Source organism: Meriones unguiculatus (genome assembly GCF_030254825.1).
Source record: "Meriones unguiculatus strain TT.TT164.6M chromosome Y unlocalized genomic scaffold, Bangor_MerUng_6.1 ChrY_unordered_Scaffold_23, whole genome shotgun sequence".
NCBI classification, from domain to species: Eukaryota; Metazoa; Chordata; class Mammalia; order Rodentia; family Muridae; genus Meriones; species Meriones unguiculatus.
In genome coordinates, this window is record NW_026843709.1 from 10,700,392 (window position 1) to 10,718,748 (window position 18,357).

Below are 18,357 nucleotides of genomic sequence, written 5' to 3' on the forward strand. Positions count from 1 at the left end.
TTTGGCTATTACAAATAAAACTGCTACAAACATGGTTTTGCAAATGTCCTTACTGTGTACTTGAGCTCATTTTGGATATATGAGTAGGAGTGCTATAGCTAGATCTTGAGAAAGAACTATTCCTGGTTGTCTGAGAAAGAGATAGATTGTTTATCACAGTGGTTGTAAAATTATATATTCCCACCACCAGTAGAGAAGTTTTCCCCTTTCTCCACATCCATTCCAGCATGTATTGTCACTAGAGTTTTTGATCATGGTCCTTCTGATGGGTGTAAGGTGAAATCTCAGTGTAGTTTTGATTTACACTTCCATGATGGCTAATGACATTGAACATTTCTTTGTTTATCTCTAATCCCTGTTTTTAATTGGATTAATTGATTTGTTGCTTTACAACTTCTTTAGTTCTTTATATATACTGGATATTAGCCCTCTGTCACATAAAGGGTTGATTAAGATTCTTCCCCAATCTGTAGGCATTTGTTTGGTTTTGATGACAGTGTCCTTTGCTTTATAGAAGCTTTTCAGTATCACGAGGTCCCATTTACTAATTGTTGTTCTTAGAGCCTGTGCTGTTGGTGTTCAATTCTGGAAGTTGTCTCCTGTGCCAATGAGTTCGAGAATTTTCCCCACTTGTTCATCTAACCTACTTAATGTGTTTGTTTTATATTGAGGTCTTTGATCCACTTGAACTTTAGTTTTGTGCAGGGTGATAAGTATGGATCTATTTGCATTTTTATACATGTAGATGTCCAGTTAGATCAGCAAAATTTGTTGAAGATGCTACGTTTTTGTTTTTGTTTTTTTTTTGTTTGTTTTTTTGTTTTTTGTTTTTTGTTTTACTTTGTATGGTTTTGTCATCTGTGTCAAAATTCAGGAATACAAAAGTGTGTGGGTTCAATTCCGGTTATTGTATTTGGTTCCATTGTTCCACCATTCTGTTTCTATGCCAGTACCATGCATTTTTTTATTACTGTTGCTCTATGATCCACCTTGAGATCAGTGATGGAGATACGTCCAGAATATTTCTTCATTGTAGAGGATCCTTTTAAGAATTATGGGTTTCTTGTTTTTACATATGAAGCTGAGGGTTTTTTCTTTCAAGGTCTGTAAGAATTGTGTTGGTAATTTGATGGGAATTTCATTGACTCTTTAGTGTGCTTTTGGTAAGATGGCCATTTTTACTATGTTAATCATGCTAAGCCATGAATATGGAAGATCTTTCAAACTTCTGATATTTTCTTCTAATTCTTTCTTTAGAGAATTGACATTATTTTCATAAAATTCTTTGACTTGTTTGTTTAGGGTCACAAACAGGTACTTTATGTCTTTGATTGAATACAAGAACACATCAAATATATCATCTTTGACCAAGTGGAACTCATCCCAGCTACGCAGGGCTGGTTCAATATACCGAAATCCATCAATGTGAGCTACCATATTAAAAAAAAAATGAAAGAAAAAGAAAACACATGATAATCTCCTTAGATGCCAAAAAATCATCAAACAAAATCTAATATCCATTTGAATTTAAAGCATTGGAGAGATCAGGGATACTAGGCAAATATTTAAATTTGGTAAAGACGATATACAGCAAGCCTATAGCCAACATGTAAGTCAACAGAGATAAACTTAAAATAATCCCATGAAATCAGGGACAAGGCAAGGCTGCCCACTCTCTCCATATCTCTTCAATATAGTTCTAGAAGTCCTTTCTAGAGCATTAAGACAATTGAAATAGATCAAGGGGATAGACATTAGAAAGGGGGACGTCAAAGTATCACTGTTTGCAGATGGTAGCATAGTATACCTGAGTGACCCAAAAAATTCTACATGGGAACTCCTACATCTGATAAACACCTTTAGCAAAGGTGCTGGATACAAAATTAGCTTTAAAAAATCAGTAGCTCTCCTGTATACAAAAGATAAAAGGACAGAGAAAGAAATTAGGGAAATAAAAGGAATTATACTACATAACAAGACCATACCTCCTAACCCTAAACAGAAATTTCCTCACTGGGGACTCCCTATGTAAATAGATAGGCTTCAAGGGGATATTCTAATTCAAATTACAAGGAAGTAGAAGAATATAGAGAGAATTATAGGCTAAAAGGACATCATTATCCTGAAAGTTGTCGTTCCAAGATCTGTCCTCCAGCTCTCTCTCCAGCTCTACTCTCCCTGCTCTTCCTCCCACTCTTTTTCTGCCCTCTGGCTAAACATTGTGGCTAGTTGTTTTATTTTGGCCTGTTTACACACAGTTGAGACAGGATGTTTGGAATAATTACCACATGCAATATCTGGTTTGAAACAAGACAATGGGGGGGAATCAGCATTTGAATAAACAAGGGTACATTTCAAAAGAACATTATTCCAACAAGACCCACAGTCCAATATTGTGCAGAGAGACCTTAAAACACCCAGCTCTAAAAGGGGTTTCCCTATGAAATTCTCTCTCCCCTCAGAGCTCAGGAAAGACTGCAGGAGAAGAGAGAGGAAGAGTGTCATAAGTAGAGGGAATTGAGGACACAGGAGAACAATGCCCTGAGAATCAGGCTGCAGAGAAGATGATGCACCTAGCCTTGATGAGACCTGATAAGCTAGGGTCAGTTAGAAGGGAGAGAAGGATCTCAACTATCAGGGAAATTTTAGAAATTGCACAGGGGTACAATAAGGAGGGTGGGTGGTACTGGAAGGAGAAGAGGAGGGGGGCAGCAGAGGGGATACAAAATGAAAACTTCATAATAAATAAATATATAAGTAAAACTTTGATCAAGGTGATGAAGTATAGAGCTCTTCAGGACTGATGGCTTCTTCTTGGGGGGTAGAGCCAGAGTATGTCAAGGATGAACTGAGTTTTTTTTTTTTTTTTAAGGGACTTGGCACTGAGAATCTGATCATGTTCCAATATGTATTAGAACAACACATACTTCATTTGATGTATCTTAATGGAAAAATAAATTTTAATGTGACACATGGGTAGGAAAATGAACCTGTGAGAAATGGAAAAGCAGTGTAATGTACATTATATGAAATTCCTACATAAGCAATAAAAGTAATATGTTGACAACTTTTACAATAACTTTTAACATGAAGAAAAGATTCTGTTTAAGGAGGGAAGAGTTTGACTCTATAAGGCCTGATTCCAGGAACCCATTATATAGAATCCTAGCCATGAACTAGTGGTTTCCCATCTACCTCATACCTCATACCCTATGAGCTCAGGTAGCACCTCTGAAAAAACAGTACTGACACTAAAGCTATGTTTAGAGGGTTTGGCTGGAGGATCACAGTAGGAAACACTGCTGCTCTTGTGTACTAAGCATATAATATAGACCCATTTCTCTGTGAAGAAGGCTCAGTTAGAACTGGAAACATAAGGACCAGGAGAATTCCTCACATAATCAAGATTAGAACATAGCTGCCATTCAGGCCAGGTCAATCAAGGCAACCCTGCTCATAGATGTTTGGTAACACTAGTATGGAACAGCACCAGCTTTCAAATAATTTATTGCCCCTAAATTCTCTTTTTACACTTACCAATTTTCTCTATTTCAGTCAAACCACTCCCAGGAATTGTATGGTTTCCTTGTCTTTTCCCTTTCTTAAAGACTAAATAAACCATAGATCCTGCCAGCCTATTATATCAATAAGAATGTAAAGGTCCATTTAGTGAGGATGCGAGTTACTTCTTAGTTCAAAGTCAAAACCTAGAAGATTTCAGATCCAAGACAACAATATGAGACCACCTTGTCATTCTTTTTATTCTTTCAATCTCACATCAGTTTGAAGCTTCCCTACTTAGGAAGCTGTTCCATTAAATAACCAATACAGTTTCATTTCTTACCTGACATTGTCAAAGAGGTAAACAGGAATTAACATGTGGGATCTCAAATAAAGGGATGAGATAAAGGCTTGTTGGGGTTCACAAGAAAAAGTCACATTTGCACAGGATCAGAGATACTGGACACTGAGGAATGATTGTTGACTTCTCTCCATGTAAATCTCAAGATTCTCTCAGGTGCATATTGGCTGAGAGGAAGGATGATGTCGTGAAACAGGAGAAAGACAATAAGATTCTGTTTCAGGAGCCAGTTATTATAAGTGTCAAGTAGACAGCCTGCTTGAGAGAAAGACTGAGCAGCACTATATGCCTCAAACAGGCAGCTTAAACCACACATTCCAGGGATAACAGTTCATGTGACTAAGACTCTCAGTTCAGGAAAAGTGTCACATATTTCTTTCAAGTGGTCATTAATAAAATCACGTGTACTTGGCACATGACTTTCACATTATGACAGATTTCATTATTATTTGTTATATGTACAGATTTGTCCTCAGTCAGTGAATTACTTACTGGGAAAGTGCTCCTTGACCAAGGCAAACCTTTGAACAAAAAGATTTTAATTGGGACCATGCTCATATTTTTACAGAGACCATCCAGGATAACATGTCAGCATGCATCCATCTTGTTGTAGACCTTCAGCAGAACTGAGAGCTTTTCATACTGAACTACAAACAGCAGGCAGAAGAGGAAAGCTCTAGAGAGAGACAGAAGATACTGAGAGAGTCTGAGAAGGACAGAAACAAAGTCATAAAGTAACAGAGACCTAGAGACTGAAACTCCTTTCAATCTGGTCACATTCATTGGCATATCAACCTCAAAGCACAGCCTCCTATAATAAAATTCCAAAAGGAATTATATTATCTAACAAGACCAGATCTTCTATCCCTTCTCAGACATTTCCTCACTGGGACTCAACATGTAAATAGATGAGCTTCAAGGACACATTGCAATTCAAATCATCAGGAAGTAAAAGAAGATGGAGGTACTTCAAGGATAAAAGATCATAGTTATCCTGAAATAACTAATGACTAAATACAATGACTAAAATCCCAGCAACTTCCAAATTCAAAAGAACAGGACTAACAATCTCCTTAGGGGAAATTGTGGAATATTTCTATAACGGAGTATTATTCAGCTAAGAAAATGACATCATGATATTTTCAGGCAAATTGATGGAACAAGGAAAAATCATCCTGAGTGAAGAAAATAAAATGCAGACAGACAAATATGGTATATATTCACTTCTTAGAACGTCTGCTAATAGTGAGGGATAAAGTTAAAATAGGCCATCTATTGTGACCAAACCAGTCTTCCGCTAGGAGTATTGGGTGGCAGTTATTTGAGTTGTTGTGCCAGGGCATCCTAAAAAAAAAAAAAAAAAAAAAAAAAAAAAAAGCAACCCAGGCTGTTGTTATTAAAATATGTTTCTCTCAACCAATACATCAGTGCCATGTTCTTGGATCCACAAAGATGCTTCTGTTTAGGCCTATTGTGAGCCTAATATTTAGAAAGGATGAAAAGAACTCAGGAGACCAGATCTCATCAGTGTAAAATTGCAAGAGGTTTATTTTGACCATTGCCCAGTGGGTCACCATTGCAGGGCAGCAAAGAGTGCCCCTGGGAGACAAAGGTCTTGCATTTTTAAAAGACAAAGCAAGGGAATTTTGAGGTTGCAGTCTTGGCAATTCAGGATTGGATGAGGAAGCTATAAAGTAAGATAATTGATTAGTCTTTGGTTCTCAAGCTTGGCCAGTCCTACCAAGTGTGGATGCAGCTACAATTAAAGGTGGGGGTGGTTAGCTCATTCTTGAAAATTGGGACTGCAAGCATTTTCTGGACATCAGGATCTACTGAGAAGAAGGATTGAGGCCATCTGGTTTGGTTGCTAAGAAACACTCTCTTGAAGACAAGGGTCTGGTCATTGTTTTTGTTGAGTGAATGTCATTGCTTGCTCGCTTTTTTATATCTGTCATCACAGAGATGGTCACATTCTTCTGTTCTCTGGGAAGGTACTAAGAGGCTTTAGCTTAACCTGGACCTAAAACTCAAATCTATAGGCTTTAGAAGACATATAGTTTACAAAGTTAGTCTGACCCTTTCATTGCACCCTTCTTCTTGTAACTGCTTCAATCATGAAGCAGCTTCAGGGTGAGAATTTTATGTCAAGAAAATTTTTTCTTTTGAATCAACATTTCAGCCTGTAGAATGGGACAATGGGCTGGAGATCCACTTTATGGAATATCTTCAATTCTGACACTGTATTGTTGATATCTCAGTTTGAAAGAGGCTGAAATGCATGTCAAAAGTTAGGGAGAGTTCATGGGTAGTTACCTTAATCTGTAATTATCTGGGTTTTTGTTTCTGTTTTATGCCCAGTCATATTTACTCTTTGTTATGTTGTCTTAGCATAAGCACTTGTACTGCACTAACCTTTTTGTAATAAACAAAACCAGATGATTCATGATAATGGGTTCAAATGTTAAAGAAACAAGCAAAGTAAATAAGGGTACCATTCTTTGAGTGTCCAGGGGGTTGCTTTTACCTGAATTTTAAGGATTTCTCCTGAATATTTAGTGATTCCACCCAAGATATTAGAATCTCTCACTTTGATGCCAAAATCATGGCCTTTTTTTCTGATCATAAGTTTTTCCTAATTTAGTTAAGATTACTAGGAGCCAGTCAAAGGCTGGGCAATGAGGCGGTCCTTAACAGTCTCTGGTTAGTTGATCCAATTGAAGAGACAAGGAGCAGTCATGTCAGCTTCCAAAAAGTCCAGATTTTAGCTCACCAGCCCATACCTGATCTTAAAATAGAGTCAACCAGGTGAAAATCTGCTGAGACAAATTCAGACTAGAGACAGAAGTTAAGATTTGTCTATTAAATGGGAAATGTGAGGAATCCCAACACCAGGGAAAAACTCATCTGGGATCTGTTCGAGCTAAGCCAGATCAAGTTCTCATGACCTTTTGATTTTCTTAAACTCATGTGAATTTTTTAGTACACAAAAGGAAATATATATTAAAAAAAAACTCAGAAAAGTAACATATCAGCAAATCTAATACAATAACAGATGCTTTTTAACATGATGAAAAGCAACTTTAAGTCTATTTTCAGAAAATACCCAAAGGAAATTAAAATCTCAAGCTTGTGACTGAATAGTAAGCAGTCAGTACTCTATCAGCTTATCATAACTCTATTGATTAATGCCAAGATTCTGTACTTCTGGAATTTTTTAACAGCATAAGCACAAGAGTAGCAAAAGGAAGAAATCTAAAATATCTTCTGTTTTTAATATGTTTTAAGTTAATTTTATATCATTATAATTTATATTTATATATCTTAAAACATTTAGACATTCTAATCTTTCTTGCATTTATCAACCCTGAAACATTTTTTAGACAAAATATCATTCTTTTAGATTTTCATTACCTGAACTCCTATATTCTCAGACCCTACATAAACTTTATATCTTTTTATCCAACTATTATCATAAGACGTTGTCAACTGATGTAAAGCCTATGAGCAGGGCAAACCTGTTTCCCTATTTATACAAAAGATATAGTACCTAGTAGTTTTAACTAACTAATGAACTGTCCAATGAGCTGATAGTGGACCTAATTGTCTTCTCTTTAGCTGCCAAGATTCCATTAACTTAGCCTAGCCTTCCAGCCTAGCTCTCAATGTGATCAGAGACCTGAGAAGGATAAATTATGAGCTAAGTAAATGTACCAATCCATGAGTCAATCAAAATGACAGAGATGACTAGTTACAATGTCCCTAGCTCCTGTGGTCTCCTGGATAACTGAACAGAGGCAGTCCACCCATCAGGCATAGAGGATGAGAAACTGCTTCTGTGGAAAGTAGCAATACAAGAGATTGACCTCACCTTGCCTCTTGCAATGTGAAACAATGGCTTTTCAGGTGTCCATGACTTTGTCCACAGGTTTGGCTGAGCCCTAGCAGCAGGCCAGTTGAGGCAGTATTGCCCAGTGTTTAGCATACCACAATCCAGAGTTGCAGTCATCCATCGTTGTGTCCAAATCTTCTCAGAGACCTTGGGGAGCTACTGAAAGGTTCTAAAACTTAGAGGTAATTCCTGTGACTGGGGTGAAATCACAGTCCTTTCAGAGCAGAGGTCCGGCAGCAGCCCCCTACCAAGATTAACATTAGAGTGTGACTAGGGTCACAAAGGCCCTAGGAAAGCCCATGGAATGTGTTAATTCCCCCTCCCCCTTGCTACAGCCTAACCTGCACGTATGAGGGGGTGGCCAGGTGTCCCCCAGGTAGCCAGACCTAACCATTTGCAGTTTTGGCGCCTAGAAGCAAACCAATCATTTTAAAGGTCAGCTCCCTGAGAGACCCTTTCACCCAATCCTGTGATGCCAAGACCTACACTTCCCTGCTTGAATTTTGACCCCTTAAAATCCCTGTTCCCCCAGAGTTGGGGGTCGCTTGCCCCTTTGTTCTTGTAAGGGCAGCCACCCAGCTCGAGTTTGTAATAAAGGACCCTCCTGTGTTTTACATCGGATTCAAAGCCTGTTGGTCTTTTGGGGACTCGCGATCTGGGTATTTCACTACTGCCAGGATTTTGGGACTCTCTGACACAATAAGCTTACACATGTTAAAATGTCATATTCATCAGATATCTGATAAGCTTGAGGGCCAGCATATCTGAATTACATATTTTACAGTTTTTTTAAATCATATTTGTAGGTATAAAGAACCAAAGCAAACATTATTCATATATTTATATGCCCCCTGGCCCCATATACATACATGGACCCTCCATAACATTCTTCTGACTTAACCAGATATTTATGCATTAGACAAGCTATTCTTTTTCTCTGATATCCTTTTTTAATACTTTTCCAGTCTTTTTCGTCTTCACTCTTGCTTTTTATACAACACAAAAACTTTCATTAAAATCCTTATGTGTTCTTTCAATAGTCTAGAATATACTAAATTATTTTATAGGTCTTTACCATCCTGACAGGATACACTGTAATAAATGCAGTTTTCTTAATTGGCTCAAACAGCATGGCTTGGTTTCATTCTGCAAAAGTAATAAAATAAATGCCAAGCTCTTTTGACCTCCCCAAAGAGTTAAGAAACTGTTTCAAGGTTTTTTGTTTGTTTGCTTTGTTAGACTGCCTAAGGGTTATTGCTTTAAAAACCTGATAAACTTTAAATGTTTTATCACTTTAAGTATCTAAACATTTTTTTAAACTCATTTTTGCAATATCAAACAAAGTATCTTCTTCAGGAGTGAATTTACAGAGCATAACCATAAGACCAAAATTTATAAGTGCAAACAATTTAATCTTTAGAACCAGAAGTGGCTCTATCCATCCCACCTCTGTCCAAGAGCCATCACTGACTGAAGCCCGTGGGATGATGGATGGAAGGAGGAAGGCGGAGGGGTGAACTGCTGCTCAGCAGCTGGGGAGGCGGGTCTTAGGCCAGTTCTGCCCAGCCAGTTCTCTGAGCACCATCCCAAACTAGCCCAGGATAGGGGAGGGGGAAGGAGACATGTAGTGTTCCCTTTCCTCCTGCTCACCATGCCATGGCTCCTCTCTGTGCATTCTGTCCCCTCCTGCCTGGGTGGGGTAGGAGGACAGCCTGGGAACTCCTAGTGCCATGAGCTCCTTCTTCTCATCTCCCTTCAAGGCTGTCACTCTGAGAGGGGAGGAGTTGATATGTCCTGTCCCATGTTAAAATATACGTCCAGATAAATCATCAGTCCAAGTCCAACAATAAAAAATAAAAAAATAAGACAAGACAATAAGAGGAAGGAAACCAGAATATAGGCTGTCTCGTTTGTGACCTCAAGACTAAAAGGTCTCCACCTTATTAGGCCAAGGCACACAGGCACAGACTCAGCTTGTTCAGGGAGCAGAATCTCTCTGTTCCCTCCCAGTAGAGTTTGGAGGAGGAAATTCCTCTGTCTCCTCCCTGTTCAGAGAAAGGGGCAGCCTGAGTGTCCTCCAGGTTGCCCTGTGACTGTGTTAAGAACATATCTGTCTGCCTCAATGGGCCTTTCTAGGCAAGTGCCCTCAAACCACTCAGTGGACTCGAACCCCTTCTATGGATGCTCACAAGCCAGACCAAAATCAAAGCTTCAGGAAAGACAGAAACCTGACACTGCCACTGTCAGTAAACTAGAATGCAGAACAAACATGTACCAGATCACAGATATAAATGACAAGGACAACTGCTGTACCTACTTCTGAGCTCAGATGAGTCTTCTGATAGCGAGTGTCCTCAGTATCTCAGTTTCCCAGGCAATGCACCATACTGTTAGGCCCAGCACGAGCCTAATTTTCAGAAAGGGTGAAGAGAAATCAAGAGACCAGATCTCCTAGATGCAAAATTGCAAGAGGTTTATTTTGACCAATGTGCAATGGGGTCAGCCCTTCAGGCCTCAATCAGAGCAGCTAAAGCACACCACCCAGAGATGACAGTTCCTGTGTAAAAGACTCTTTTTTTTAAATTTTACCTTTTATTGATAATTTGTTATTATAAGGATTTTTTTAAATTATTCATCAATTACACTTTATTCATTCTGCATCCCCCCATAAGCTCTTCCCTCTTCCCCTCTCAATCCCACCCTCCCTCCTCCCTCTGCATGCATGCCACTCCCCAAGCCCACTGATAGGGGAGGTTCTCCTCTCCTTTCTGATCTAAAAGACTCTTAGTTCAAGAAAAGTGTCACATATTTCAAGTGGTCATTAATAAAGTCACAAGTCCTTGACATATGAGTTTCACATTATCACAGCTTACATTATTATTTGTTAAAAGCACAGGTAAGTCCTCAGTCAGTGAATTACTTACTGGGAAAATGCTTCCTGACCATGGCAACTCTTTTTACAAAAATCATCTAATTGGGACCTTGCTTATATTTTTCATAGAACATCCATGATGTCACGTCACCAAGCAGTCGTCAACTTTTGTTGTCCTTCAGCAGAACTGAGAGTTTTTCATACTGAACAGCAAGTGACAGGCAGAGAGTGGGAGACAAGAGAGCAAGAGAGTGAAAGAGCTACAAAAACAGATTCAGAAATATTGGGACAAAGACCAACATAAACAAAGATATAAATTGACCTTAAGTGATAGACAGAGACTCCCTTTATCTGGTCACTTTTATCGGAATATCAACCTGCAATCACACCCTCTATAATATAATGCCAAAAAGAATTATATTTTTAAATATTTTTATTTTAATTTTAATTTTAATTAATTACACTTTATTCACATTGTATCCAAAAAAAGAAAAAAAAAAAAACAACCCTGTCTTCTGCTGTCCCTTTTCTCCATACATGCTATTCCCCATGTCCACTAACAGGGGAGTTCTTCTCCTTCCTTCTGATCCTAGACTATCAGATCTCATCAGGAGTGGCTGCATGGTCTTCCTCTATGATCTTGTAAGGCTGCTTACCCATCACATCAAATAGAGAAGATCAATTAGCAGGCCAATCAGTTCATATCAGAGGCAGTCCCTCTTCCCATTACTATGGAACCACCTTGGACATTGTACTTCCATGTGCTACATGTGTGCAGAAGTTCTAGGTTATCTCCATGCATGGAGATTGGTTGGAGTATGAGTTTTAAGAAGGACCCTGTGCTCAGATTTTTTGGTTCTGTTGCTCTCTTTGTGGAGTTCCTCTCCTCTCCAGATCTTACTATTTCCCACTTCTTTATTAGATTCCATGTACTCTGACCAACAGTTGACTATGAGTCTCAAAATCTGCTTAGATAGACTGCAAGTCAGAGCCTTTCAGAGGCCCTCTGTGGCAGGCTCCTAAATTTTTCCCTGTTTATTTCCTTCTTTTGATTTCTATCCTCTTTGCCTTTCGGGATGGGGATTAAGCATTTCATCCAGAGTCCTCCCTCTTGATTAATTTCTTTAGGTGTACAGTTTTTAGTAGGTTTATCCTATATTATATATCTATAAGAGTGAGTATATACCATTTACCTTTCTGCTTCTGGGAAAACTCATTCAGGATGATCATCATTTTTTTTTTTAATTGTGTAGAAGTACCACAAATTCTGTATCCATTCCTTCATTGTGGGACATCTGGGTTGTTTCCAGGTTCTGGCTATTACAAATAAAGCTGCTACAAACATGGTTTTGCCAATATCCTTATTGTGAATTTGAGCCTCCTTTGGATATATGCCTAAGAGTGGTATAGCTGGATCTTGAGGAAGCACTTTTCCTAGTTGTCTGAGAAAGTGCCAGATTGATTTTCAGAGTGATTGTACAAGATTATATTCCCACCAGCAGTGGAGTAAGGTACTTATTTGTCCACAACCCCTTGTGTGTGTGCTGTTACTTGAGTTTTTGATCTTGGCCATTGTGATGGGTGTAAGGTGAAATATCAGGGTCGTTTTGATTTGCATTTCTCTGATGGCTAATGATGTTGAACATTTCTTTAAGTGTTTCTAAACTATTCGATATTCCTCTGTCGAGAATTCTCTGTTTAGCTCTGTTCCCCATGTTTTAATTGGATTACTTGATTTGTTGTTTTCAACTTCTTTAGTTCTTTGTATATACTGGATTTTAGCCCTCTGTCACAAAAAGACTTGGTGAAGAGTCTTTCCCAACCTGTAGGCATTTGTTTTGTTTTAATGACAACGTCCTTTGCTTTATAGAAGATTTTTAATTTTATGAGGTCTCATTTATTGATTGTTGCTCTTAGAGTAACCAACAGTAACACCAACAGTATAGCTGTTGGTATTCTGTTCAGGAAGTTGTCTCCTGTGCCAATGACTTCAAGGTTCTTCCCCACTTGTTCTTCTATCCAACTTAATTTGTCAGGTTTTATGTTGAGGTCTTTGATCCACTTGGACTTTAGTTTTGTGCAGGGTGATAAGTATGAATCTATTTGCATTTTTCTACGTTTAGATGTCCAGTTATACCAGCACCATTTTTTGAAGATGCTATCTTTTTTCCATTTTTTGGTTTTGACAACTTTGTCAAAAATCAGGTGTCCATAAGTGTGTGTCCATAATGGTCTTCTATTTGGTTACATAATGCATCATTCGGTTTCTATGCCACTACCAAGCAGTTTTTATTACTGTTGCTCTATAGTACAGCTTGAGATCCGGGATGGAGATACCTACAAAATATCTTTTATTGTACAGGATTGCTTTAGAAATTCTGAGCTTCTTGTTTTTCCATATGAGGTTGAGAATTTTTCTTTCAAAGTCTGTAAAGAATTGTGTTGATTTGATGGGAATTTCATTGAATCTTTAGTTTGCTTTGGTAAGACTTCCATTTTTACTATGTTAATCCTGCCAAGCCATGAGCATGGAGATCTTTCCATCTTCTGATATCTTATTCTAATTGTTTCTTAAGGATTATGAAATTAGTTTCATAAAAGTATTTGACTTGCTTGGGTAGGGTCGTATCAAGTTACTTTATGTTTTTGACCGAATACCAAAAAACATCAAAGATATCATTCAATATGACCAAGTATGCTTCATTCCATGTATGCAGGTTAACCAATATTCTCTGCAAGAAGTTTATTAGGAGGGAGTGGGAAGCAGGGCATGGGGAGAGAGAGAAAAGGGAAGAGGAATGGAGGGCACTCCAAGAGAAAGAGGGAGAGAGTGAAAAAAAGAGTGTAAGAGTGAGAGAGAGTAAGAGTGTAAGAGAGACAAAGAATGTAAAAGAGAGAGAGAGAGACCATATGTGGTGGTTAGCCTTTTAAGGGGAAAGGTAACCATACCTTCCAGTTGTAGCCACCTGGCTGGTGATACATGATGACAAGATAGGTTTCTGGGTAACACAGGAGCAGGTTGTGTTCCAAAATACTAACATTCCTCCTTTTTTCTATAATTAAAAAATGAGGAGCTTGGGCTGCTTTTTATATGGTAAGTTAAAGTATAATAACTTTATACTTTATTGGAAGCAGCTCTTGGTTGTCATGCAAGGGTTTGAGGGAAAGAGAAATTATAGCAACAAAATGGTAAGATTTCAAGGTCAAGAGTAAGGGAATTCTCTGCCCTGGAAAATTTAGGGTAGAGAGAGTTGCCAGCCATGCCAGGCAGCAGGTAGGGACTGGGGAAACCTGGGAAAATCTGGAGTTACTTGTCCTGGTCCTGAAGCACACCATTTCAGACTTTTGTTAACAACAAGTAAATAATGGGCATAGATTCTCTTCTGGCTACTTCCTGCTGACACTGGGGGCGCTATAGGGAGATCAAAAGGCTGAAAGGTTGGCCAAGTCCAGGAAAAATAGGCTGTTATGATGCTTTCCAGGTTCTGTGAGAACATCCATGGCTGCAGGTCCAGCTTGTTGGAAGTCTGTGAGGTCAGAGTTGAACACCTGTAGCTGCTTTGGCACTGTTGTGGCTATAGGAAACATCTGTGTTGGGCAGGACACTGAAACACATATTTAGGCAAAAGATAAAGTTGAGTAGGTTATGGAGAAAATCCTCTAGGTATACACTGAAAACTTTTGGGAGAGCAAACAGGAATAGAAGGTTTGGATGAAAGATGCTTGTACATGGGAACCTCTGTCTACCTGGGAGGACCTTTATTTAACCAATCACTGGAAATATTTAAAGAAGGCTGTTTTCAATCTGTCATTCAGGTAAGGTTTGGTTAAAGAATCATGTAAACTTAGAGGCCCTGGTGCCAGCTGGCACTAGGTGTAGAAACTTGAAACTCTCCAGAGGGTATCCTGTCTGAAGGGAAGGGCATCTGGGCGTCTCCCATTGGGGGCAGAAAAGTCAAACAACCTTCCAGAGATGTCCGAATGGGAAGGTGTAACTCCTAGCAAGAGGAATCCTACCTGGTCCAATAGCTCATCAGCTTTTGGCCAGAGATGGGGCATGGTGCCCAGTGGGGCATGGTCAGAGCATGATGGTTTGCCTAGTGCTAGGTATTCCCATGAGGGAGCAAGAGATGAGGAGAAGGATCACTGTGTGAGTGAGGACTGTCCCATGGGCAAGTGAGCAAGCGAGCAAGCAAGGGTAAGAAGGAACCGTGTGCTAGAGGGGACATACCACCCAAGGAAGAATGAGGTCCTAAAATGGAGGTCATCATAGAGGGTCAAACCCAGACAGTTAAGGCTATGACTGGGGGGGGGGGGTCCCTCCATCTCAAAAGATAGTACGAAGTTGCCAGAGCTCTCTGGTCAAGCTTCCACTACCAAGAGAGACGTTTATGCTAAGAAAATGGAGTGAACTCACCAATCTAGTGGCTGGTCAATAAGGAGAACTCACCAATACAGCCAGTGGTTGCCTGCAGTAAATAGCAGTCTGGTAGCCAGGAAAGGAAGTCCCAAAACCAGGGAAAGGGGAGGAGTCCCACCTTTTGATATAGGCAAAAAGTACAGTACTTATCTAGAGTCCAATTGACCTGAGAGGTGGATTTAGGTGGACTTTCGGCAGCTTACAAGAATTACTTTTAAGTTTTAAGAAGGATATAAAACTTTAGACATGTTAGTCTTACAATTGTACTCTGCATTGTAGAAAAAGTGAGTAGATATACATATTTGTGTTAATAGCATAAGTATTTTTTAAGATGATCTGTGAAAATGCATGAGCATTTTATGGAGTAAAAGGGAAAAATCACTTGATCTTAACTTTTAGTATAAGCATAGATATGATGGAGAATTACAATCTTGAGCTTAGAACCATAATAGAACGTGGTATAGTGTAATATTTTTTGTATCAGAGTCAGATTGATAAATTATAGCCCTATTGATAAAGGTTAAAACTCTTGACAGTCAATACAACAGTAGCATAATAACAGGAGGAAATATTAAGCCATTTTACCCATTTAAGATAACTTAAATCACCTTAGACCTTGTAACCTTTATAACTTGCATTTCCCAACCTTAAAACATTTTTAGACACTCAAAAATTTATAAATTTTATTATCAAACTTAAGACACATTTAAGACTCAAACATATATAACTTGTATTTATTAACCTTAAGACATCTTTCAAATATGATTTTTGAGAGGGACCTTTGTAATTAGTTATTTTTCCATGGGACAGAGTTGAAACTGCTTTGAACATTTTTGTCCTTTAGCTAAAGGGATGGTAGCTTAGGCCTGTTTCTTGAGTCTGGACGGTGTCCAGGCCTGAAAATAGCAGCCCAAGGACTTAGGCTAAAGGCCAGGTTTCCTGCATGTGAAGAGAACTGGGAAGGCACCTGAAGTCTCCAAACAAAGAAGCTGGCAATATGTCCATGGGACCTCATTCTGAGGTCAAAAGCAGACCTGTGGGAGAGCTGTGGAGGTTGCTAAGTCTAGGATCCACCTGTCCTCTGCCAGGCCAACCAGCTAGAAGGCTGGAAGTATCTGTGCTCTTGTGCTGGTTGAATCTCCATGGCTGGGCACAGAGGACAAGCCTGCTTTGGAGCATATTGACTTTCAGAGGCCAGTTTACCAGCAGCCAGCTTTGGCATGTTAGCAGTGGGACCAGCATCTACTTGGCTGCATTTGAAATGTCACCTGGTGGAACAGACTTTTGGCTATGCAAACTTCTTTTGTTTTGGAGGGAATGCCAGCAGATTCCGAACACAGCTAGGTCTAGAGCCCTTCAGGATGGCTCACTATTTTTACCAACTCCTATATGGAGATTCAATGACCATCCTCACCTGTTCATTAAAAATTGTGGTGAGACCATGTTTGCATCTGCAGGAATATTAATATGTATCTATGAGATGACTATTAACTTGCATTTGTTAATGAGTAAATATTAACCAGGACTTTAGGTTTTGTCCTTGCTAAGTTAGAACCTGAAAAGTCATGAATATAATTTATTAAAGTGAGAGCACAAGAGTTTTTGTATGATTTAATATATAAAAGTTTAAAGCTTATAATAGTCTAAGGCTATATACTACAGATTAATAACATAATTTTAAAAGAACATGACCAAGTTTATATTAACCTTTTGATAGTAGAGATACAGGAAATAGACCCAGTTTAAATATAAGTATATTTAAATTAATAGAGCATAATTTAGGATACCAAGCAACTTGTATATAATAACAATCTCTTGAGCTATAAGTTTATAACCAACAATTTAGCATAACAGTATAAACCAATTTTAAAATTAACCACGCATATTTTAACCCTTTGATGATAGAGATGCATTAAGTTGACCCAGTTTTAACATAAATACCTCTAAAATTAATAGAGCTTAATTTAGAATATTGGTAAACAATTTGTATGAAATAACTGCTGAGCAGAACAGTATAAAGCAATCTTAAAATTAAATTTGAGCAACACATAAACCAAATTAATTTGAATAGATATTTATAACTTTGAAATTTTATTATTACATAAAATTTATTTGAAGCAGGAGTGAATTATAGGATAGTAAAATGCAACTTTGAATTTTTATAAAAATCCATACCACCTTGAAATGAGGCTCCTTGTTGTGACCTAGTCTAAAAGATAAGTTAATTATGATTAAGACTTATAAATGCAAACCCAATGAGAAGATTATATAAAGCATTAGATAAGGAATTTAAAATATAAGACTAAAGAGTAAAGTGTACAGAAATTAGGGAGAAAAGATTTATTTTTCTTAAAGCTTGGGAAATGCCTCTTAGAAGAAAGCACACAGAGAAACAGCTTGGTAGGAGGAGCAGGGGAAGTGCATGGAGACGGCTGCCCAGCAGGGTGTGCAGGAGGCAGAGCCTTTTTACCTGAACCTAAGATGGTGCTGCTCCACTTTAAGAGAATGGTTTACGCAATAGCTAGGCCCACTTCTCCCCAAAGCCAACATGGAGCCTTCCAGGGATGCCACAGGAAATTTAAAAGTTTCCTGACTGTGCTGTTTATTGTTGTTTTTTTTTTTATTGTTTTTTTTTTTTTTTTTTTTTTAGAACTGTCCTACCTAGAGCAGCATGCCAAGCTTTTAAGGTTGATTTTAGAGCAGCATATATCCCCCAGGCTCCGTGCCAGAATAGCAAACACACATGGTCCCTTTATTAGCTTGCCTCCCCCGAGGGGACCTGGGTAGATCACCTACCCTCTTACCAAACCACTCTGCTGCAGACAACACAGAGCTGGGGAGGGGCTGGCCTTCGCTGCCACCAGAGCCACTGCAGCAGGAGCTGGGCTGTGTAGCTGGGGCTCTCTGCCCTGGGCTGTAAGCTCTGCGGCCCGGGCAGGCCTCCCTGTTGGTCGCCAAGCAGGCAGGGTCGCCCTGCAGACAGGGGCGTGCAGGCCGCAGTGGGAGTAGGCAGCTGCTGAGCGCCCAGCGCCAGCCCCCCTCACCCCAGCGCATAGCCTCGCCATCTCCTTCCTGGGCTGCAGTGGACATCTCCAGTCGCCAACCAGAACGGGACCTACAGAGCTGTGTCTCTCAGAGAGGCCCTACCACAGTGTCAGTTTGGAACAGGCAGGAACTGGGGAGAGCTGAAGCAGCCCAAGAAAAAACTACCCGTGGGCGTGAGGGCAGCTGAGAGAAAAGTAAAGATTTTTAGGAGAAAAATCGCTTGTAACCGTCCTGTTAGATTATAGGAGTCTGAAATGGACCCTAGCAAA

General features: G+C 39.2%; 1 pseudogene; it reads right to left on the reverse strand.

Moving 5' to 3' along the window:
* Window positions 1-18,133, reverse strand: part of LOC110544736 (A disintegrin and metalloproteinase with thrombospondin motifs 6-like) — a 65,008-nt pseudogene extending 46,875 nt beyond the window's left edge.
* Window positions 18,134-18,357: the final 224 nt, after the last annotated feature.